We start from the raw sequence: 24,051 nt of genomic DNA on the forward strand, positions 1-24,051 counted from the left end.
AGACGACAGGTAGTTAGAGGTGTTGTACCGTAGTGTTTCTAGTCTCTACCACAGTACAGAGTCCAGTCAGAGACGACAGGTAGTTAGAGGTGTTGTACCGTAGTGTTTCTAGTCTCTACTACAGTACAGAGTCCAGTCAGAGACGACAGGTAGTTAGAGGTGTTGTACCGTAGTGTTTCTAGTCTCTACTACAGTACAGAGTCCAGTCAGAGACGACAGGTAGTTAGAGGTGTTGTACCGTAGTGTTTCTAGTCTCTACTACAGTACAGAGTCCAGTCAGAGACGACAGGTAGTTAGTTAGTGTTGTACCGTAGTGTTTCAGGCCTCTTCTTCACCTTGCCTCCCTTCTGATCCATCATGGCCCCCTCTATATCAGCCTGGATCAGGTTGGCCTGGTGGAGACAGACAGAGAGAGAGAGAATACATCACTAACTGTGTGTGTGTGTGTGTGTGTGTGTGTGTGTGTGTGTGTGTATTGATGTCGTCACACTGGAACAGGTGCAGGTCTGGTTTGCCCTGGCCCGGCTCCTTACACACCAGAGCCAAGATGGAGTCATATCTACAGTACTACATCCATGTGTGTGTGTACCTTGATGTCGTCACTGGAACAGGTGCAGGTCTGGTTTGCCTGGCCCGGCTCCTTACACACCAGAGCCAAGATGGGTCGTAGTTGCAGGATGACATCACTGCCTGGCAGTGCATGATGGTCCCCAAGGGAAAGTTCTCAACTCATTCTGAAACAATAACCAACAGGTCAGCTTAAAAACTGTACTGAGACCAGCCTAACATACAGGTTAGGGATCAGAACCAACTTAAAAACTGTACTGAGACCAGCCCTAACATACAGGTTAGTGATCAGAACCAGCTTAAAAACTGTACTGAGACCAGCCTAACATACAGGTTAGGGATCAGAACCAACAAAAACTGTACTGAGACCAGGAGTTTATACAGGACCTGGGTTACCCTGAGCATGGCAGGGCTGTTGTGTTTATACAGGACCTGGCGTTACCCTGAGCATGGCAGGGCTGTTGTGTTTATACAGGACCTGGCGTTACCCTGAGCATGGCAGACCTGTTGTGTTTATACAGGACCTGGAGTTACCCTGAGCATGGCAGGGCTGTTGTGTTTATACAGGACCTGGAGTTACCTGAGCATGGCAGGGCTGTTGTGTTTATACAGGACCTGGCGTTACCCTGAGCATGGCAGGGCTGTTGTGTTTATACAGGACCTGGAGTTACCCTGAGCATGGCAGGGCTGTTGTGTTTATACAGGACCTGGCGTTACCCTGAGCATGGCAGACCTGTTGTGTTTATACAGGACCTGGAGTTACCCTGAGCATGGCAGGGCTGTTGTGTTTATACAGGACCTGGAGTTACCCTGAGCATGGCAGGGCTGTTGTGTTTATACAGGACCTGGAGTTACCCTGAGCATGGCAGACCTGTTGTGTTTATACAGGACCTGGCGTTACCCTGAGCATGGCAGACCTGTTGTGTTTATACAGGACCTGGAGTTACCCTGAGCATGGCAGAGCTGTTGTGTTTATACAGGACCTGGCGTTACCCTGAGCATGGCAGAGCTGTTGTGTTTATACAGGACCTGGCGTTACCCTGAGCATGGCAGGGCTGTTGTGTTTATACAGGACCTGGCGTTACCCTGAGCATGGCAGAGCTGTTGTGTTTATACAGGACCTGGGTTACCCTGAGCATGGCAGGGCTGTTGTGTTTATACAGGACCAGGAGTTACCCTGAGCATGGCAGACCTGTTGTGTTTATACAGGACCTGGCGTTACCCTGAGCATGGCAGACCTGTTGTGTTTATACAGGACCTGGAGTTACCCTGAGCATGGCAGACCTGTTGTGTTTATACAGGACCTGGCGTTACCCTGAGCATGGCAGACCTGTTGTGTTTATACAGGACCTGGAGTTACCCTGAGCATGGCAGACCTGTTGTGTTTATACAGGACCTGGAGTTACCCTGAGCATGGCAGAGCTGTTGTGTTTATACAGGACCTGGCGTTACCCTGAGCATGGCAGACCTGTTGTGTTTATACAGGACCTGGCGTTACCCTGAGCATGGCAGACCTGTTGTGTTTATACAGGACCTGGAGTTACCCTGAGCATGGCAGGGCTGTTGTGTTTATACAGGACCAGGAGTTACCCTGAGCATGGCAGGGCTGTTGTGTTTATACAGGACCTGGCGTTACCCTGAGCATGGCAGACCTGTTGTGTTTATACAGGACCTGGAGTTACCCTGAGCATGGCAGGGCTGTTGTGTTTATACAGGACCTGGCGTTACCCTGAGCATGGCAGGGCTGTTGTGTTTATACAGGACCTGGAGTTACCCTGAGCATGGCAGGGCTGTTGTGTTTATACAGGACCTGGAGTTACCCTGAGCATGGCAGGGCTGTTGTGTTTATACAGGACCTGGAGTTACCCTGAGCATGGCAGGGCTGTTGTGTTTATACAGGACCTGGCGTTACCCTGAGCATGGCAGGGCTGTTGTGTTTATACAGGACCTGGAGTTACCCTGAGCATGGCAGGGCTGTTGTGTTTATACAGGACCTGGAGTTACCCTGAGCATGGCAGGGCTGTTGTGTTTATACAGGACCTGGAGTTACCCTGAGCATGGCAGGGCTGTTGTGTTTATACAGGACCTGGCGTTACCCTGAGCATGGCAGGGCTGTTGTGTTTATACAGGACCTGGAGTTACCCTGAGCATGGCAGGGCTGTTGTGTTTATACAGGACCTGGCGTTACCCTGAGCATGGCAGACCTGTTGTGTTTATACAGGACCTGGAGTTACCCTGAGCATGGCAGGGCTGTTGTGTTTATACAGGACCCCCCCCCCACCTAGAGTCAACATTACAACACGTGGGCACGGTCATGGGGGTACGGAGCTGTTGTGTCCCATGATACCCCTGTCCAGTGTATCAGAGCTGGTTCTTCAGACGGCATTCCTGCTCACCCACCTTGGTCTCTGGGTCGATGAGGCTGACTGTCTTCTCCTCCACCTGCAGCAACATGTCCTGGGTCCATACCTGATATCAAACCAATAGGAACACGTTGGATCTGTACAGCAGATACCTAATATCAAACCAATAGGAACACATTGGATCTATACAGCAGATACCTGATATCTAACCAATAGGAACACATTGGATCTATACAGCAGATACCTGATATCAAACCAATAGGAACACATTGGATCTGTACAGCAGATACCTGATATCAAACCAATAGGAACACATTGGATCTGTACAGCAGATACCTGATATCAAACCAATAGGAACACATTGGATCTGTACAGCAGATACCTGATATCAAACCAATAGGAACACATTGGATCTGTACAGCAGATACCTGATATCAAACCAATAGGAACACATTGGATCTGTACAGCAGATACCTGATATCAAACCAATAGGAACACATTGGATCTATACAGCAGATACCTGATATCAAACCAATAGGAACACATTGGATCTGTACAGCAGATACCTGATATCAAACCAATAGGAACCCATTGGATCTGTACAGCAGATACCTGATATCAAACCAATAGGAACACATTGGATCTATACAGCAGATACCTAATATCAAACCAATAGGAACACATTGGATCTGTACAGCAGATACCTGATATCAAACCAATAGGAACACATTGGATCTGTACAGCAGATACCTGATATCAAACCAATAGGAACACATTGGATCTGTACAGCAGATACCTAATATCAAACCAATAGGAACACATTGGATCTGTACAGCAGATACCTGATATCAAACCAATAGGAACACATTGGATCTATACAGCAGATACCTGATATCTAACCAATAGGAACACATTGGATCTATACAGCAGATACCTAATATCAAACCAATAGGAACACATTGGATCTGTACAGCAGATACCTGATATCAAACCAATAGGAACACATTGGATCTGTACAGCAGATACCTGATATCAAACCAATAGGAACACATTGGATCTATACAGCAGATACCTGATATCAAACCAATAGGAACACATTGGATCTGTACAGCAGATACCTGATATCTAACCAATAGGAACACATTGGATCTATACAGCAGATACCTGATATCTAACCAATAGGAACACATTGGATCTATACAGCAGATACCTGATATCAAACCAATAGGAACACATTGGATCTGTACAGCAGATACCTGATATCTAACCAATAGGAACACATTGGATCTATACAGCAGATACCTGATATCAAACCAATAGGAACACATTGGATCTATACAGCAGATACCTGATATCAAACCAATAGGAACACATTGGATCTGTACAGCAGATAAATGTGTCCTGTGCTATCACCTTCCCCTTGGCATCCAGCAGGCGGAGCTTCCTGATTCCATCCTCAGTGTTGATCATGGCTTCCTTCCTGTCCAGAACAAATGTGGTCAGGTGCTGAGAGGAGAGAGGAGAGGGGTTGGGACACGGAGAGGATAGGAGAGGAGAGGGTTTGGGACACAGAGGATAGGAGAGATTAGAGTTTGGGACACAGGGGGGATAGGAGAGATGGGGAGAGTTTGGGACACAGGGGGATAGGAGAAATGGGAGACAGTTTGGGACACAGGGGGATAGGAGAGATGGGAGAGAGTTTGGGACACAGGGGGATAGGAGAAATGAGAGAGGGTTTGGGACACAGGGGGGATAGGAGAGATGGGAGAGAGTTTGGGACACGGAGAGGATAGGAGAGATTAGAGAGGGTTTGGGACACAAGTTAGTAACAATCTCTACCCTACCACTAACACACTGTGTATGTATGATAGTAGACTGACCTCAACATGGTGTTAGTCACGCTGTATGTAGGGTAGCAGACTGACCTCAACATGGTGTTAGTCACGCTGTATGTACGGTAGTAGACTGACCTCAACATGGTGTTAGTCACGCTGTATGTACGGTAGTAGACTGACCTCAACATGGTGTTAGTCACGCTGTATGTACGGTAGCAGACTGACCTCAACATGGTGTTAGTCACGCTGTATGCGGTAGTAGACTGACCTCAACATGGTGTTAGTCACGCTGTATGTATGGTAGTAGACTGACCTCAACATGGTGTTAGTCACGCTGTATGTACGGTAGTAGACTGACCTCAACATGGTGTTAGTCACGCTGTATGTACGGTAGTAGACTGACCTCAACATGGTGTTAGTCACGCTGTATGTAGGGTAGTAGACTGACCTCAACATGGTGTTAGTCACGCTGTATGTACGGTAGTAGACTGACCTCAACATGGTGTTAGTCACGCTGTATGTACGGTAGTAGACTGACCTCAACATGGTGTTAGTCACGCTGTATGTACGGTAGTAGACTGACCTCAACATGGTGTTAGTCACGCTGTATGTATGATAGTAGACTGACCTCAACATGGTGTTAGTCACGCTGTATGTACGGTAGCAGACTGACCTCAACATGGTGTTAGTCACGCTGTATGTACGGTAGCAGACTGACCTCAACATGGTGTTAGTCACGCTGTATGTAGGGTAGCAGACTGACCTCAACATGGTGTTAGTCACGCTGTATGTACGGTAGGGAGACTGACCTCAACATGGTGTTAGTCACGCTGTATGTACGGTAGCAGACTGACCTCAACATGGTGTTAGTCACGCTGTATGTAGGGTAGTAGACTGACCTCAACATGGTGTTAGTCACGCTGTATGTACGGTAGTAGACTGACCTCAACATGGTGTTAGTCACGCTGTATGTACGGTAGTAGACTGACCTCAACATGGTGTTAGTCACGCTGTATGTACGGTAGCAGACTGACCTCAACATGGTGTTAGTCACGCTGTATGTAGGGTAGTAGACTGACCTCAACATGGTGTTAGTCACGCTGTATGTATGGTAGTAGACTGACCTCAACATGGTGTTAGTCACGCTGTATGTATGGTAGCAGACTGACCTCAACATGGTGTTAGTCACGCTGTATGTATGGTAGTAGACTGACCTCAACATGGTGTTAGTCACGCTGTATGTACGGTAGTAGACTGACCTCAACATGGTGTTAGTCACGCTGTATGTACGGTAGTAGACTGACCTCAACATGGTGTTAGTCACGCTGTATGTATACGGTAGTAGACTGACCTCAACATGGTGTTAGTCACGCTGTATGTACGGTAGTAGACTGACCTCAACATGGTGTTAGTCACGCTGTATGGAGGGTAGTAGACTGACCTCAACATGGTGTTAGTCACGCTGTATGTATGGTAGTAGACTGACCTCAACATGGTGTTAGTCACGCTGTATGGAGGGTAGTAGACTGACCTCAACATGGTGTTAGTCACGCTGTATGTACGGTAGTAGACTGACCTCAACATGGTGTTAGTCACGCTGTATGTACGGTAGTAGACTGACCTCAACATGGTGTTAGTCACGCTGTATGTACGGTAGCAGACTGACCTCAACATGGTGTTAGTCACGCTGTATGTACGGTAGCAGACTGACCTCAACATGGTGTTAGTCACGCTGTATGTACGGTAGCAGACTGACCTCAACATGGTGTTAGTCACGCTGTATGTATGGTAGTAGACTGACCTCAACATGGTGTTAGTCACGCTGTATGTACGGTAGCAGACTGACCTCAACATGGTGTTAGTCACGCTGTATGTACGGTAGTAGACTGACCTCAACATGGTGTTAGTCACGCTGTATGTACGGTAGTAGACTGACCTCAACATGGTGTTAGTCACGCTGTATGTACGGTAGTAGACTGACCTCAACATGGTGTTAGTCACGCTGTATGTACGGTAGCAGACTGACCTCAACATGGTGTTAGTCTCACTGTATGTATGGTAGTAGACTGACCTCAACATGGTGTTAGTCACGCTGTATGTATGGTAGTAGACTGACCTCAACATGGTGTTAGTCACACTGTATGTATGGTAGTAGACTGACCTCAACATGGTGTTAGTCACGCTGTATGTATGGTAGCAGACTGACCTCAACATGGTGTTAGTCACGCTGTATGTACGGTAGTAGACTGACCTCAACATGGTGTTAGTCACGCTGTATGTACGGTAGCAGACTGACCTCAACATGGTGTTAGTCACGCTGTATGTACGGTAGGAGACTGACCTCAACATGGTGTTAGTCACGCTGTATGTACGGTAGCAGACTGACCTCAACATGGTGTTAGTCACGCTGTATGTAGGGTAGTAGACTGACCTCAACATGGTGTTAGTCACGCTGTATGTACGGTAGCAGACTGACCTCAACATGGTGTTAGTCACGCTGTATGTAGGGTAGTAGACTGACCTCAACATGGTGTTAGTCACGCTGTATGTATGGTAGTAGACTGACCTCAACATGGTGTTAGTCACGCTGTATGTATGGTAGCAGACTGACCTCAACATGGTGTTAGTCACGCTGTATGTATGGTAGTAGACTGACCTCAACATGGTGTTAGTCACGCTGTATGTATGGTAGTAGACTGACCTCAACATGGTGTTAGTCACGCTGTATGTATGGTAGCAGACTGACCTCAACATGGTGTTAGTCACGCTGTATGTATGGTAGTAGACTGACCTCAACATGGTGTTAGTCACGCTGTATGTACGGTAGTAGACTGACCTCAACATGGTGTTAGTCACGCTGTATGTACGGTAGTAGACTGACCTCAACATGGTGTTAGTCACGCTGTATGTACGGTAGTAGACTGACCTCAACATGGTGTTAGTCACGCTGTATGTACGGTAGTAGACTGACCTCAACATGGTGTTAGTCACGCTGTATGGAGGGTAGTAGACTGACCTCAACATGGTGTTAGTCACGCTGTATGTACGGTAGCAGACTGACCTCAACATGGTGTTAGTCACGCTGTATGTACGGTAGCAGACTGACCTCAACATGGTGTTAGTCACGCTGTATGTACGGTAGCAGACTGACCTCAACATGGTGTTAGTCACGCTGTATGTAGGGTAGTAGACTGACCTCAACATGGTGTTAGTCACGCTGTATGTACGGTAGTAGACTGACCTCAACATGGTGTTAGTCACGCTGTATGTACGGTAGTAGACTGACCTCAACATGGTGTTAGTCACGCTGTATGTACGGTAGTAGACTGACCTCAACATGGTGTTAGTCACGCTGTATGGAGGGTAGTAGACTGACCTCAACATGGTGTTAGTCACGCTGTATGTACGGTAGTAGACTGACCTCAACATGGTGTTAGTCACGCTGTATGTACGGTAGTAGACTGACCTCAACATGGTGTTAGTCACGCTGTATGCGGTAGCAGACTGAGCCTCAACATGGTGTTAGTCACGCTGTATGTACGGTAGCAGACTGACCTCAACATGGTGTTAGTCACGCTGTATGCGGTAGCAGACTGACCTCAACATGGTGTTAGTCACGCTGTATGTAGGGTAGCAGACCTGAGCCTCAACATGGTGTTAGTCACGCTGTATGTAGGGTAGCAGACTGACCTCAACATGGTGTTAGTCACGCTGTATGTACGGTAGTAGACTGACCTCAACATGGTGTTAGTCACGCTGTATGTACGGTAGCAGACTGACCTCAACATGGTGTTAGTCACGCTGTATGTACGGTAGCAGACTGACCTCAACATGGTGTTAGTCACGCTGTATGTAGGGTAGTAGACTGACCTCAACATGGTGTTAGTCACGCTGTATGTAGGGTAGCAGACTGACCTCAACATGGTGTTAGTCACGCTGTATGTACGGTAGTAGACTGACCTCAACATGGTGTTAGTCACGCTGTATGTACGGTAGCAGACTGACCTCAACATGGTGTTAGTCACGCTGTATGTACGGTAGTAGACTGACCTCAACATGGTGTTAGTCACGCTGTATGTACGGTAGTAGACTGACCTCAACATGGTGTTAGTCACGCTGTATGTACGGTAGTAGACTGACCTCAACATGGTGTTAGTCACGCTGTATGTACGGTAGCAGACTGACCTCAACATGGTGTTAGTCACACTGTATGTATGGTAGTAGACTGACCTCAACATGGTGTTAGTCACGCTGTATGTATGGTAGTAGACTGACCTCAACATGGTGTTAGTCACACTGTATGTATGGTAGTAGACTGACCTCAACATGGTGTTAGTCACGCTGTATGTATGGTAGCAGACTGACCTCAACATGGTGTTAGTCACGCTGTATGTATGGTAGTAGACTGACCTCAACATGGTGTTAGTCACGCTGTATGTACGGTAGCAGACTGACCTCAACATGGTGTTAGTCACGCTGTATGGAGGGTAGTAGACTGACCTCAACATGGTGTTAGTCACGCTGTATGTACGGTAGCAGACTGACCTCAACATGGTGTTAGTCACGCTGTATGTACGGTAGTAGACTGACCTCAACATGGTGTTAGTCACGCTGTATGTACGGTTGTAGACTGAGCCTCAACATGGTGTTAGTCATGCTGTATGTACGGTAGTAGACTGACCTCAACATGGTGTTAGTCACGCTGTATGTACGGTAGTAGACTGACCTCAACATGGTGTTAGTCACGCTGTATGTAGGGTAGTAGACAGCCTCAACATGGTGTTAGTCACGCTGTATGTAGGGTAGCAGACTGACCTCAACATGGTGTTAGTCACGCTGTATGTACGGTAGCAGACTGACCTCAACATGGTGTTAGTCACGCTGTATGTACGGTAGTAGACTGACCTCAACATGGTGTTAGTCACGCTGTATGTACGGTAGTAGACTGACCTCAACATGGTGTTAGTCACGCTGTATGTACGGTAGCAGACTGACCTCAACATGGTGTTAGTCACGCTGTATGTACGGTAGCAGACTGACCTCAACATGGTGTTAGTCACGCTGTATGTACGGTAGCAGACTGACCTCAACATGGTGTTAGTCACGCTGTATGTACGGTAGTAGACTGACCTCAACATGGTGTTAGTCACGCTGTATGTACGGTAGCAGACTGACCTCAACATGGTGTTAGTCACGCTGTATGTACGGTAGCAGACTGACCTCAACATGGTGTTAGTCACGCTGTATGTACGGTAGTAGACTGACCTCAACATGGTGTTAGTCACGCTGTATGTACGGTAGTAGACTGACCTCAACATGGTGTTAGTCACGCTGTATGTACGGTAGCAGACTGACCTCAACATGGTGTTAGTCACGCTGTATGTACGGTAGCAGACTGACCTCAACATGGTGTTAGTCACGCTGTATGTACGGTAGCAGACTGACCTCAACATGGTGTTAGTCACGCTGTATGTATGGTAGTAGACTGACCTCAACATGGTGTTAGTCACGCTGTATGTCAACACGGTAGCAGACTGACCTCAACATGGTGTTAGTCACGCTGTATGTACGGTAGTAGACTGACCTCAACATGGTGTTAGTCACGCTGTATGTACGGTAGTAGACTGACCTCAACATGGTGTTAGTCACGCTGTATGTACGGTAGTAGACTGACCTCAACATGGTGTTAGTCACGCTGTATGTACGGTAGTAGACTGACCTCAACATGGTGTTAGTCACGCTGTATGTATGGTAGCAGACTGACCTCAACATGGTGTTAGTCACGCTGTATGTACGGTAGGAGACTGACCTCAACATGGTGTTAGTCACGCTGTATGTAGGGTAGTAGACTGACCTCAACATGGTGTTAGTCACGCTGTATGTATGGTAGTAGACTGACCTCAACATGGTGTTAGTCACGCTGTATGTACGGTAGTAGACTGACCTCAACATGGTGTTAGTCACGCTGTATGTACGGTAGCAGACTGACCTCAACATGGTGTTAGTCACGCTGTATGTACGGTAGTAGACTGACCTCAACATGGTGTTAGTCATGCTGTATGTCACGGTAGCAGACTGACCTCAACATGGTGTTAGTCACGCTGTATGTCACGGTAGTAGACTGACCTCAACATGGTGTTAGTCACGCTGTATGTATGGTAGGAGACTGACCTCAACATGGTGTTAGTCACGCTGTATGTACGGTAGTAGACTGACCTCAACATGGTGTTAGTCACGCTGTATGTACGGTAGCAGACTGACCTCAACATGGTGTTAGTCACGCTGTATGTACGGTAGCAGACTGACCTCAACATGGTGTTAGTCACGCTGTATGTACGGTAGTAGACTGACCTCAACATGGTGTTAGTCACGCTGTATGCACGGTAGTAGACTGCCTCAACATGGTGTTAGTCACGCTGTATGTACGGTAGCAGACTGACCTCAACATGGTGTTAGTCACGCTGTATGTACGGTAGTAGACTGACCTCAACATGGTGTTAGTCACGCTGTATGTAGGGTAGGAGACTGACCTCAACATGGTGTTAGTCACGCTGTATGTAGGGTAGTAGACTGACCTCAACATGGTGTTAGTCACGCTGTATGTACGGTAGCAGACTGACCTCAACATGGTGTTAGTCACGCTGTATGTACGGTAGCAGACTGACCTCAACATGGTGTTAGTCACGCTGTATGTATGGTAGTAGACTGACCTCAACATGGTGTTAGTCACGCTGTATGTACGGTAGCAGAGACCTCAACATGGTGACCTCAACATGGTGTTAGTCACGCTGACCTCAACATGTCACGCCATGTACGGTAGTAGACTGACCTCAACATGGTGTTAGTCACGCTGTATGTATGGTAGTAGACTGACCTCAACATGGTGTTAGTCACGCTGTATGTATGGTAGTAGACTGACCTCAACATGGTGTTAGTCACACTGTATGTATGGTAGTAGACTGACCTCAACATGGTGTTAGTCACGCTGTATGTACGGTAGTAGACTGACCTCAACATGGTGTTAGTCACGCTGTATGTAGGGTAGTAGACTGACCTCAACATGGTGTTAGTCACGCTGTATGTAGGGTAGTAGACTGACCTCAACATGGTGTTAGTCACGCTGTATGTACGGTAGTAGACTGACCTCAACATGGTGTTAGTCACGCTGTATGTACGGTAGTAGACTGACCTCAACATGGTGTTAGTCACGCTGTATGTACGGTAGTAGACTGACCTCAACATGGTGTTAGTCATGCTGTATGTACGGTAGTAGACTGACCTCAACATGGTGTTAGTCACGCTGTATGTACGGTAGTAGACTGACCTCAACATGGTGTTAGTCACGCTGTATGTAGGGTAGTAGACTGACCTCAACATGGTGTTAGTCACGCTGTATGTAGGGTAGCAGACTGACCTCAACATGGTGTTAGTCACGCTGTATGTACGGTTGTAGACTGACCTCAACATGGTGTTAGTCACGCTGTATGTACGGTAGTAGACTGACCTCAACATGGTGTTAGTCACGCTGTATGTATGGTAGTAGACTGACCTCAACATGGTGTTAGTCACGCTGTATGTATGGTAGTAGACTGACCTCAACATGGTGTTAGTCACGCTGTATGTACGGTAGCAGACTGACCTCAACATGGTGTTAGTCACGCTGTATGTACGGTAGCAGACTGACCTCAACATGGTGTTAGTCACGCTGTATGTACGGTAGCAGACTGACCTCAACATGGTGTTAGTCACGCTGTATGTACGGTAGTAGACTGACCTCAACATGGTGTTAGTCACGCTGTATGTACGGTAGCAGACTGACCTCAACATGGTGTTAGTCACGCTGTATGTATGGTAGTAGACTGACCTCAACATGGTGTTAGTCACGCTGTATGTAGGGTAGTAGACTGACCTCAACATGGTGTTAGTCACGCTGTATGTACGGTAGCAGACTGACCTCAACATGGTGTTAGTCACGCTGTATGTACGGTAGCAGACTGACCTCAACATGGTGTTAGTCACGCTGTATGTACGGTAGCAGACTGACCTCAACATGGTGTTAGTCACGCTGTATGTATGGTAGTAGACTGACCTCAACATGGTGTTAGTCACGCTGTATGTACGGTAGCAGACTGACCTCAACATGGTGTTAGTCACGCTGTATGTACGGTAGTAGACTGACCTCAACATGGTGTTAGTCACGCTGTATGTATGGTAGTAGACTGACCTCAACATGGTGTTAGTCACGCTGTATGTACGGTAGTAGACTGACCTCAACATGGTGTTAGTCACGCTGTATGTATGATAGTAGACTGACCTCAACATGGTGTTAGTCACGCTGTATGTACGGTAGTAGACTGACCTCAACATGGTGTTAGTCACGCTGTATGTATGGTAGTAGACTGACCTCAACATGGTGTTAGTCACGCTGTATGTACGGTAGTAGACTGACCTCAACATGGTGTTAGTCAAGCTGTATGTATGGTAGCAGACTGACCTCAACATGGTGTTAGTCATGCTGTATGTACGGTAGTAGACTGACCTCAACATGGTGTTAGTCACGCTGTATGTACGGTAGTAGACTGACCTCAACATGGTGTTAGTCACACTGTATGTATGATAGTAGACTGACCTCAACATGGTGTTAGTCACGCTGTATGTATGGTAGGAGACTGACCTCAACATGGTGTTAGTCACGCTGTATGTATGGTAGTAGACTGACCTCAACATGGTGTTAGTCACGCTGTATGTACGGTAGTAGACTGACCTCAACATGGTGTTAGTCACGCTGTATGTACGGTAGTAGACTGACCTCAACATGGTGTTAGTCACGCTGTATGTACGGTAGTAGACTGACCTCAACATGGTGTTAGTCACGCTGTATGTACGGTAGTAGACTGACCTCAACATGGTGTTAGTCACGCTGTATGTACGGTAGTAGACTGACCTCAACATGGTGTTAGTCACGCTGTATGTACGGTAGCAGACTGACCTCAACATGGTGTTAGTCACGCTGTATGTATGATAGTAGACTGACCTCAACATGGTGTTAGTCACGCTGTATGTACGGTAGCAGACTGACCTCAACATGGTGTTAGTCACACTGTATGTACGGTAGTAGACTGACCTCAACATGGTGTTAGTCACGCTGTATGTACGGTAGTAGACTGACCTCAACATGGTGTTAGTCACGCTGTATGTACGGTAGTAGACTGACCTCAACATGGTGTTAGTCACGCTGTATGTATGGTAGTAGACTGACCTCAACATGGTGTTAGTCACGCTGTATGTACGGTAGTAGACTGACCTCAACATGGTGTTAGTCACGCTGTATGTACGGTAGTAGACTGACCTCAACATGGTGTTAGTCACGCTGTATGTACGGTAGTAGACTGACCTCAACATGGTGTTAGTCACGCTGTATGTAGGGTAGTAGACTGACCTCAACATGGTGTTAGTCACGCTGTATGTACGGTAGCAGACTGACCTCAACATGGTACTGCGAGGTGTTAGTCATGCTGTATGTACGGTAGCAGACTGACCTCAACATGGTGTTAGTCATGCTGTATGTACGGTAGTAGACTGACCTCAACATGGTGTTAGTCACGCTGTATGTACGGTAGCAGACTGACCTCAACATGGTGTTAGTCACGCTGTATGTACGGTAGGAGACTGACCTCAACATGGTGTTAGTCACGCTGTATGTACGGTAGTAGACTGACCTCAACATGGTGTTAGTCACGCTGTATGTACGGTAGCAGACTGACCTCAACATGGTGTTAGTCACGCTGTATGTACGGTAGCAGACTGACCTCAACATGGTGTTAGTCACGCTGTATGTACGGTAGTAGACTGACCTCAACATGGTACTGCGAGGTGTTCGTCATGCTGTTGATGCTGTTTTTGGTGTAGTTCTTCCGTTGTTCTGGAGAACGACAGGACACAGTCAGCAGCAAAACAAACAGAACTACAGTCATATCATAGCATGTCTGCTAGGTTACCATGGTACCATTACTACAGTATCATTAAGTATCATCCTCAGGGAGAACTACAGTCATATCATAGCATGTCTGCTAGGTTACCATGGTACCATTACTACAGTATCATTGAGTATCATCCTCAGGGAGAACTACAGTCATATCATAGCATGTCTGCTAGGTTACCATGGTACCATTACTACAGTATCATTAAGTATCATCCTCAGGGAGAACTACAGTCATATCATAGCATGTCTGCTAGGTTACCATGGTACCATTACTACAGTATCATTAAGTATCATCCTCAGGGAGAACTACAGTCATATCATAGCATGTCTGCAGGTTACCATGGTACCATTACTACAGTATCATTAAGTATCATCCTCATGGAGAACTACAGTCATATCATAGCATGTCTGCTAGGTTACCATGGTACCATTACTACAGTATCATTAAGTATCATCCTCAGGGAGAACTACAGTCATATCATAGCATGTCTGCTAGGTTACCATGGTACCATTACTACAGTATCATTAAGTATCATCCTCAGGGAGAACTACAGTCATATCATAGCATGTCTGCTAGGTTACCATGGTACCATTACTACAGTATCATTAAGTATCATCCTCAGGGAGAACTACAGTCATATCATAGCATGTCTGCTAGGTTACCATGGTACCATTACTACAGTATCATTAAGTATCATCCTCAGGAGAACTACAGTCATATCATAGCATGTCTGCTAGGTTACCATGGTACCATTACTACAGTATCATTAAGTATCATCCTCAGGGAGAACTACAGTCATATCATAGCATGTCTGCTAGGTTACCATGGTACCATTACTACAGTATCATTAAGTATCATCCTCAGGGAGAACTACAGTCATATCATAGCATGTCTGCTAGGTTACCATGGTACCATTACTACAGTATCATTAAGTATCATCCTAAGGGAGAACTACAGTCATATCATAGCATGTCTGCTAGGTTACCATGGTACCATTACTACAGTATCATTAAGTATCATCCTCAGGGAGAACTACAGTCATATCATAGCATGTCTGCTAGGTTACCATGGTACCATTACTACAGTATCATCCTCAGGGAGAACTACAGTCATATCATAGCATGTCTGCTATGTTACCATGGTACCATTACTACAGTATCATTAAGTATCATCCTCAGGGAGAACTACAGTCATATCATTGCATGTCTGCTAGGTTACCATGGTACCATTACTACAGTATCATTAAGTATCATCCTCAGGGAGAACTACAGTCACATCATAGCATGTCTGCTAGGTTACCATGGTACCATTACTACAGTATCATTAAGTATCATCCTCAGGGAGAACTACAGTCATATCATAGCATGTCTGCTAGGTTACCATGGTACCATTACTACAGTATCATTAAGTATCATCCTCAGGGAGAACTACAGTCATATCATAGCATGTCTGCTAGGTTACCATGGTACCATTACTACAGTATCATTAAGTATCATCCTCAGACAGAACTACAGTCATATCATAGCATGTCTGCTAGGTTACCATGGTACCATTACTACAGTATCATTAAGTATCATCCTCAGGGAGAACTACAGTCATATCATAGCATGTCTGCTAGGTTACCATGGTACCATTACTACAGTATCATTAAGTATCATCCTAAGGGAGAACTACAGTCATATCGTTGCATGTCTGCTAGGTTACCATGGTACCATTACTACAGTATCATTAAGTATCATCCTCAGGGAGAACTACAGTCATATCATAGCATGTCTGCTAGGTTACCATGGTACCATTACTATAGTATCATTAAGTATCATCCTCAGGGAGAACTACAGTCATATCATAGCATGTCTGCAGGTTACCATGGTACCATTACTACAGTATCATTAAGTATCATCCTAAGGGAGAACTACAGTCATATCGTTGCATGTCTGCTAGGTTACCATGGTACCATTACTACAGTATCATTAAGTATCATCCTCAGGGAGAACTACAGTCATATCATAGCATGTCTGCTAGGTTACCATGGTACCATTACTACAGTATCATTAAGTATCATCCTCATGGAGAACTACAGTCATATCATAGCATGTCTGCTAGGTTACCATGGTACCATTACTACAGTATCATTAAGTATCATCCTCAGGGAGAACTACAGTCATATCATAGCATGTCTGCAGGTTACCATGGTACCATTACTACAGTATCATTAAGTATCATCCTCATGGAGAACTACAGTCATATCATAGCATGTCTGCTAGGTTACCATGGTACCATTACTACAGTATCATTAAGTATCATCCTAAGGGAGAACTACAGTCATATCGTTGCATGTCTGCTAGGTTACCATGGTACCATTACTACAGTATCATTAAGTATCATCCTCAGGGAGAACTACAGTCATATCATAGCATGTCTGCTAGGTTACCATGGTACCATTACTACAGTATCATGCTACATGTTAGGAATCATCCGGTACATGTTGGGAATCATCCGGTACATGTTGGGAATCATCCGGTACATGTTGGGAATCATCCGGTACATGTTGGGAATCATCCGGTACATGTTGGGAATCATCCGGTACATGTTGGGAATCATCCGGTACATGTTGGGAATCATCCGGTACATGTTGGGAATCATCCGGTACATGTTGGGAATCATCCGGTACATGTTGGGAATCATCCGGTACATGTTGGGAATCATCCGGTACATGTTGGGAATCATCCGGTACATGTTAGGAATCATCCGGTACATGTTGGGAATCATCCGGTACATGTTAGGAATCATCCGGTACATGTTGGGAATCATCCGGTACATGTTGGGAATCATCCGGTACATGTTGGGAATCATCCGGTGCATGTTGGGAATCATCCGGTACATGTTGGGAATCATCCGGTACATGTTAGGAATCATCCGGTACATGTTGGGAATCATCCGGTACATGTTGGGAATCATCCGGTACATGTTGGGAATCATCCGGTACATGTTGGGAATCATCCGGTACATGTTGGGAATCGTCCGGTACAAGTTGGGAATCGTCCGGTACAAGTTGGGAATCGTCCGGTACAAGTTGGGAATCGTCCGGTACATGTTGGGAATCGTCCGGTACATGTTGGGAATCGTCCGGTACATGTTGGGAATAAATCCGGTACATGTTGGGAATCATCCGGTACATGTTGGGAATCATCCGGTACATGTTGGGAATCATCCGGTACATGTTGGGAATCATCCGGTACATGTTGGGAATCATCCGGTACATGTTGGGAATCATCCGGTACATGTTGGGAATCATCCTCAGGGATAACTACAGTATTTTATTTTATTTTACCTTTATTTAACTAGGCAAGTCAGTTAAGAACAAATTCTTATTTTCAATGACGGCCTAGGAACAGTGGGTTAACTGCCTGTTCAGGGGCAGAACAACAGATTTGTACCTTGTCAGCTCGGGGATTCGAACTTGCAACCTTTCGGTTACTAGTCCAACGCTCTAACCACTAGGCTACCCTGCCGCCCCAGTATCATTAAGTATCATTAAACATCACAGCATAGTTGAAAGATATGTGTTGCGTAGAAACCCAAAGTGGGTGGCCAGGGCTGAAGGAAGCTGAGGGTTGGGATGGGATGGGCTGAGGGAAGCTGAGGGTTGGGATGGGTTGAGGAAAGCTGAGGGTTGGGATGGGCTGGGCTGAGGGAAGCTGAGGGTTGGGATGGGATGGGCTGAGGGAAGCTGGGGGTTGGGATGGGCTGAGGGAAGCTGAGGGTTGGGATGGGATGGGTTGAGGGAAGCTGGGGGTTGGGATGGGCTGAGGAAGCTGAGGTTGGTATGGGATGGGTTGAGGAAGCTGAGGATGGGATGGGCTGAGGGAAGCTGAGGGTTGGGATGGGATGGGCTGAGGGTTGGGATGGGATGGGATGGGCTGAGGGAAGCTGAAGGGTGGGTTGGGATGGGCTGAGGAAGCTGAGGGTTGGGATGGGATGGGCTGAGGGAAGCTGAGGGTTGGGATGGGTTGAGGGAAGCTGAAGGTTGGGATGAGATGGGCTGAGGGAAGCTGAAGGTTGGGTTGGGATGGGCTGAGGAAAGCTGAGGGTTGGGATGGGCTGGGCTGAGGGAAGCTGAGGGTTGGGATGGGATGGGCTGAGGGAAGTTGGGGGTTGGGATGGGCTGAGGGAAGCTGAGGGTTGGTATGGGATGGGTTGAGAGAAGCTGAGGGATGGGATGGGCTGAGGGAAGCTGAGGGTTGGGATGGGATGGGCTGAGGGAAGCTGGGGGTTGGGATGGGCTGAGGGAAGCTGGGGGTTGGGATGGGATGGGCTAAGGGAAGCTGGGGGTTGGGATGGGCTGAGGGAAGCTGAGGGTTGGTATGGGATGGGTTGAGGGAAGCTGAGGGATGGGATGGGCTGAGGGAAGCTGAGGGTTGGGATGGGATGGGCTGAGGGAAGCTGAGGGTTGGGATGGGCTGAGGGAAGCTGGGGGTTGGGATGGGCTGAGGGAAGCTGAGGGTTGGGATGGAATGGGCTGAGGGAAGCTGAGGGTTGGGATGGGTTGAGGGAAGCTGAGGGTTGGTATGGGCTGAGGGAAGCTGAAGGTTGGGATGGGATGGGCTGAGGGTTGGGATGGGATGGGATGGGCTGAGGAAGCTGAAGGGTGGGTTGGGATGGGTTGAGGGAAGCTGAAGGTTGGGATGAGATGGGCTGAAGGAAGCTGAGGGTTGGGATGGGCTGAGGAAGCTGAAGGTTGGGTTGGGATGGGCTGAGGAAAGCTGAGGGTTGGGATGGGCTGGGCTGAGGAAGCTGAGGGTTGGGATGGGATGGGCTGAGGGAAGCTGAGGGTTGGTATGGGATGGGCTGAGGGAAGCTGAGGGTTGGTATGGGAAGGGCTAAGGGAAGCTGAGGGTTGGTATGGGATGAGGGAAGCTGAGGGTTGGGTAGGGATGGGCTGAGGGTTGGGATGGGCTGAGGGAAGCTGAAGGTTGGGATGAGATGGGCTGAGGGAAGCTGAGGGTTGGTATGGGATGGGCTGAGGGAAGCTGAGGGTTGGGATGGGATGGGCTGGGGGAAGCTGAGGGTTGGGCTGGGATGGCCCCAGGGAAGCTGAGGGTTGGTATGGGAAGGGCTGAGGGAAGCTGAGGGTTGGGATGGGAAGGGCTGAGGGAAGCTGAGGGTTGTGATGTGATGGGCTGAGGGAAGCTGAGGGTTGGGATGGGATGGGCTCAGGGAAGCTGAGGGTTGGGATGGGATGGGCTGAGGTAAGCTGAGGGTTGGGATGGGATGGGCTGAGGGAAGCTGAGGGTTGGGATGGGATGGGCTGAGGAAAGCTGAAGGTTGGGTTGGGATGGGCTGAGGGAAGCTGAAGGTTGGTATGGGATGGGCTGAGGAAGCTGAAGGTTGGTATGGGATGGGCTGAGGAAGCTGAGGGTTGGGATGGGATGGGCTGAGGAAGCTAAGGGTTGGGATGGGGTGGGCTGAGGGAAGCTGAGGGTTGGGATGGGCTGAGGGAAGCTGAGGGTTGGGATGGGCTGAGGGAAGCTGAGGGTTGGGATGGGATGGGATGGGCTGAGGAAGCTGAGGGTTGGGATGGGCTGAGGAAGCTGAAGGTTGGGATGGGATGGGCTCAGGGAAGCTGAGGGTTGGGAAGGGATGGGCTGAGGAAGCTGAGGGTTGGGATGGGATGGGCTCAGGAAGCTGAGGGTTGGGATGGGAGGGCTGAGGGAAGCTGAGGGTTGGGATGGGCTGAGGGAAGCTGGGGGTTGGGATGGGCTGAGGAAGCTGAGGGTTGGGATGGGATGGGCTCAGGGAAGCTGAGGGTTGGGATGGGATGGGCTGAGGGAAGCTGAGGGTTGGGATGTAGAATTGGAGATAAGTGGGAGTGGAGTTGCTGTGTGAGAGATAGAATGATGGTCAAAGATAAAAGTCAAAAATATATATAAAAGTCTAAATAAATCATAATAAAAGTACATTTGAATGACACTAAGTGGCCGTGTTTTTACAACTAATGCCGGTTTGCCTGAGGCTGATGCCGTGCAGGTGTTTGCACACATGTATATACACACACACTCATTCAAATAAACACATACATGTAATAGTGCCAGACATGCACACACATACATGTAATAGTGCCAGACATGCACACACATACATGTAATAGTGCCAGACACACACACATATACATGTAATAGTGCCAGACATACACACACATACATGTAATAGTGCCAGACATGCACACACATACATGTAATAGTGCCAGACACACACACATACATGTAATAGTGCCAGACATGCACACACATACATGTAATAGTGCCAGACATGCACACACATACATGTAATAGTGCCAGACATGCACACACATACATGTAATAGTGCCAGACATACACACACATACATGTAATAGTGCCAGACATACACACACATACATGTAATAGTGCCAGACATGCACACACATACATGTAATAGTGCCAGACATACACACACATACATGTAATAGTGCCAGACACACACACATACATGTAATAGTGCCAGACATACACACACATACATGTAATAGTGCCAGACATGCACACACATACATGTAATAGTGCCAGACATACACACACATACATGTAATAGTGCCAGACACACACACATACATGTAATAGTGCCAGACACACACACACATACATGTAATAGTGCCAGACACACACACATACATGTAATAGTGCCAGACATACACACACATACATGTAATAGTGCCAGACACACACACACATACATGTAATAGTGCCAGACATGCACACACATACATGTAATAGTGCCAGACACACACACACACATACATGTAATAGTGCCAGACATGCACACACATACATGTAATAGTGCCAGACATGCACACACATACATGTAATAGTGCCAGACATGCACACACATACATGCAATAGTGCCAGACATACACACACGCTGTGGGCTGGTATCAGGCTGAGGTTGTATAAGATAGAGGCTGTGGGCTGGTATCAGGCTGAGGGTTGAATAAGATAGAGGCTGTGGGCTGGTATCAGGCTGAGGGATGAATAAGATAGAGGCTGTGGGCTGGTATCAGGCTGAGGGATGAATAAGATAGAGGCTGTGGGCTGGTATCAGGCTGAGGGTTGAATAAGATGGAGGCTGTGGGCTGGTATCAGGCTGAGGGTTGAATAAGATGGAGGCTGTGGGCTGGTATCAGGCTGAGGGTTGAATAAGATAGAGGCTGTGGGCTGGTATCAGGCTGAGGGTTGAATAAGATGGAGGCTGTGGGCTGGTATCAGGCTGAGGGTTGTATAAGATGGAGGCTGTGGGCTGGTATCAGGCTGAGGGTTGAATAAGATGGAGGCTGTGGGCTGGTATCAGGCTGAGGGTTGAATAAGATGGAGGCTGTGGGCTGGTATCAGGCTGAGGGTTGAATAAGATGGAGGCTGTGGGCTGGTATCAGGCTGAGGGTTGAATAAGATGGAGGCTGTGGGCTGGTATCAGGCTGAGGTTGAATAAGATAGAGGCTGTGGGCTGGTATCAGGCTGAGGTTGTATAAGATGGAGGCTGTGGGCTGGTATCAGGCTGAGGGTTGAATAAGATAGAGGCTGTGGGCTGGTATCAGGCTGTGGGTTGAATAAGATAGAGGCTGTGGGCTGGTATCAGGCTGAGGGTTGAATAAGATAGAGGCAGTGGGCTGGTATCAGGCTGAGGGTTGAATAAGATAGAGGCAGTGGGCTGGTATCAGGCTGAGGGTTGAATAAGATAGAGGCTGTGGGCTGGTATCAGGCTGAGAGGTGAATAAGATAGAGGCTGTGGGCTGGTATCAGACTGAGGGTTGAATAAGATAGAGGCTGTGGGCTGGTATCAGGCTGAGGTTGAATAAGATGGAGGCTGTGGGCTGGTATCAGGCTGAGGGTTGAATAAGATAGAGGCTGTGGGCTGGTATCAGGCTGAGGGTTGTATAAGATGGAGGCTGTGGGCTGGTATCAGGCTGAGAGGTGAATAAGATAGAGGCTGTGGGCTGGTATCAGGCTGAGGTTGAATAAGATAGAGGCTGTGGGCTGGTATCAGGCTGAGGGTTGTATAAGATGGAGGCTGTGGGCTGGTATCAGGCTGAGGGTTGAATAAGATGGAGGCTGTGGGCTGGTATCAGGCTGAGGGTTGAATAAGATGGAGGCTGTGGGCTGGTATCAGGCTGAGGGTTGAATAAGATAGAGGCTGTGGGCTGGTATCAGGCTGAGGGTTGAATAAGATGGAGGCTGTGGGCTGGTATCAGGCTGAGGGTTGAATAAGATAGAGGCTGTGGGCTGGTATCAGGCTGAGAGGTGAATAAGATAGAGGCTGTGGGCTGGTATCAGGCTGAGGGTTGAATAAGATAGAGGCTGTGGGCTGGTATCAGGCTGAGAGGTGAATAAGATAGAGGCTGTGGGCTGGTATCAGGCTGAGGGTTGAATAAGATGGAGGCTGTGGGCTGGTATCAGGCTGAGGTTGAATAAGATAGAGGCTGTGGCCTGGTATCAGGCTGAGGGTTGAATAAGATAGAGGCTGTGGGCTGGTATCAGGCTGAGGTTGAATAAGATGGAGGCTGTGGGCTGGTATCAGGCTGAGGGTTGAATAAGATGGAGGCTGTGGGCTGGTATCAGGCTGAGGGTTGAATAAGATAGAGGCTGTGGGCTGGTATCAGGCTGAGAGGTGAATAAGATAGAGGCTGTGGGCTGGTATCAGGCTGAGGTTGAATAAGATAGAGGCTGTGGGCTGGTATCAGGCTGAGGGTTGAATAAGATAGAGGCTGTGGGCTGGTATCAGGCTGAGGGTTGAATAAGATAGAGGCTGTGGGCTGGTATCAGGCTGAGGTTGAATAAGATAGAGGCTGTGGGCTGGTATCAGGCTGAGGTTGAATAAGATAGAGGCTGTGGGCTGGTATCAGGCTGAGGGTTGAATAAGATAGAGGCTGTGGGCTGGTATCAGGCTGAGGTTGAATAAGATAGAGGCTGTGGACTGGTATCAGGCTGAGGTTGAATAAGATAGAGGCTGTGGGCTGGTATCAGGCTGAGAGGTGTATAAGATAGAGGCTGTGGGCTGGTATCAGGCTGAGGGTTGTATAAGATAGAGGCTGTGGGCTGGTATCAGGCTGAGGGTTGAATAAGATAGAGGCTGTGGGCTGGTATCAGGCTGAGAGGTGAATAAGATAGAGGCTGTGGGCTGGTATCAGGGTGTGGGTTGAATAAGATAGAGGCGGTGGGCTGGTATCAGGCTGAGGGTTGAATAAGATAGAGGCTGTGGGCTGGTATCAGGGTGTGGGTTGTATAAGATAGAGGC

General features: G+C 47.8%; 1 long non-coding RNA gene and 1 pseudogene across 1 annotated transcript; both read right to left on the reverse strand.

The window, feature by feature from the left end:
- Window positions 1-309: 309 nt before the first annotated feature.
- LOC127926703 (epidermal growth factor receptor kinase substrate 8-like) overlaps window positions 310-24,051 on the reverse strand; it is a 28,577-nt pseudogene continuing 4,835 nt past the window's right edge.
- On the reverse strand, window positions 3,147-4,284 carry LOC127926702 (uncharacterized). Its single transcript, XR_008124925.1, has 3 exons — window positions 4,187-4,284; window positions 3,451-3,542; window positions 3,147-3,220 (listed from the first exon to the last, which is right to left on the reverse strand). It is a non-coding gene; the product is annotated as an uncharacterized LOC127926702 (long non-coding RNA).

The sequence above is a fragment of the Oncorhynchus keta genome, unplaced genomic scaffold (genome assembly GCF_023373465.1).
Source record: "Oncorhynchus keta strain PuntledgeMale-10-30-2019 unplaced genomic scaffold, Oket_V2 Un_contig_8095_pilon_pilon, whole genome shotgun sequence".
Lineage (NCBI taxonomy): Eukaryota > Metazoa > Chordata > Actinopteri > Salmoniformes > Salmonidae > Oncorhynchus > Oncorhynchus keta.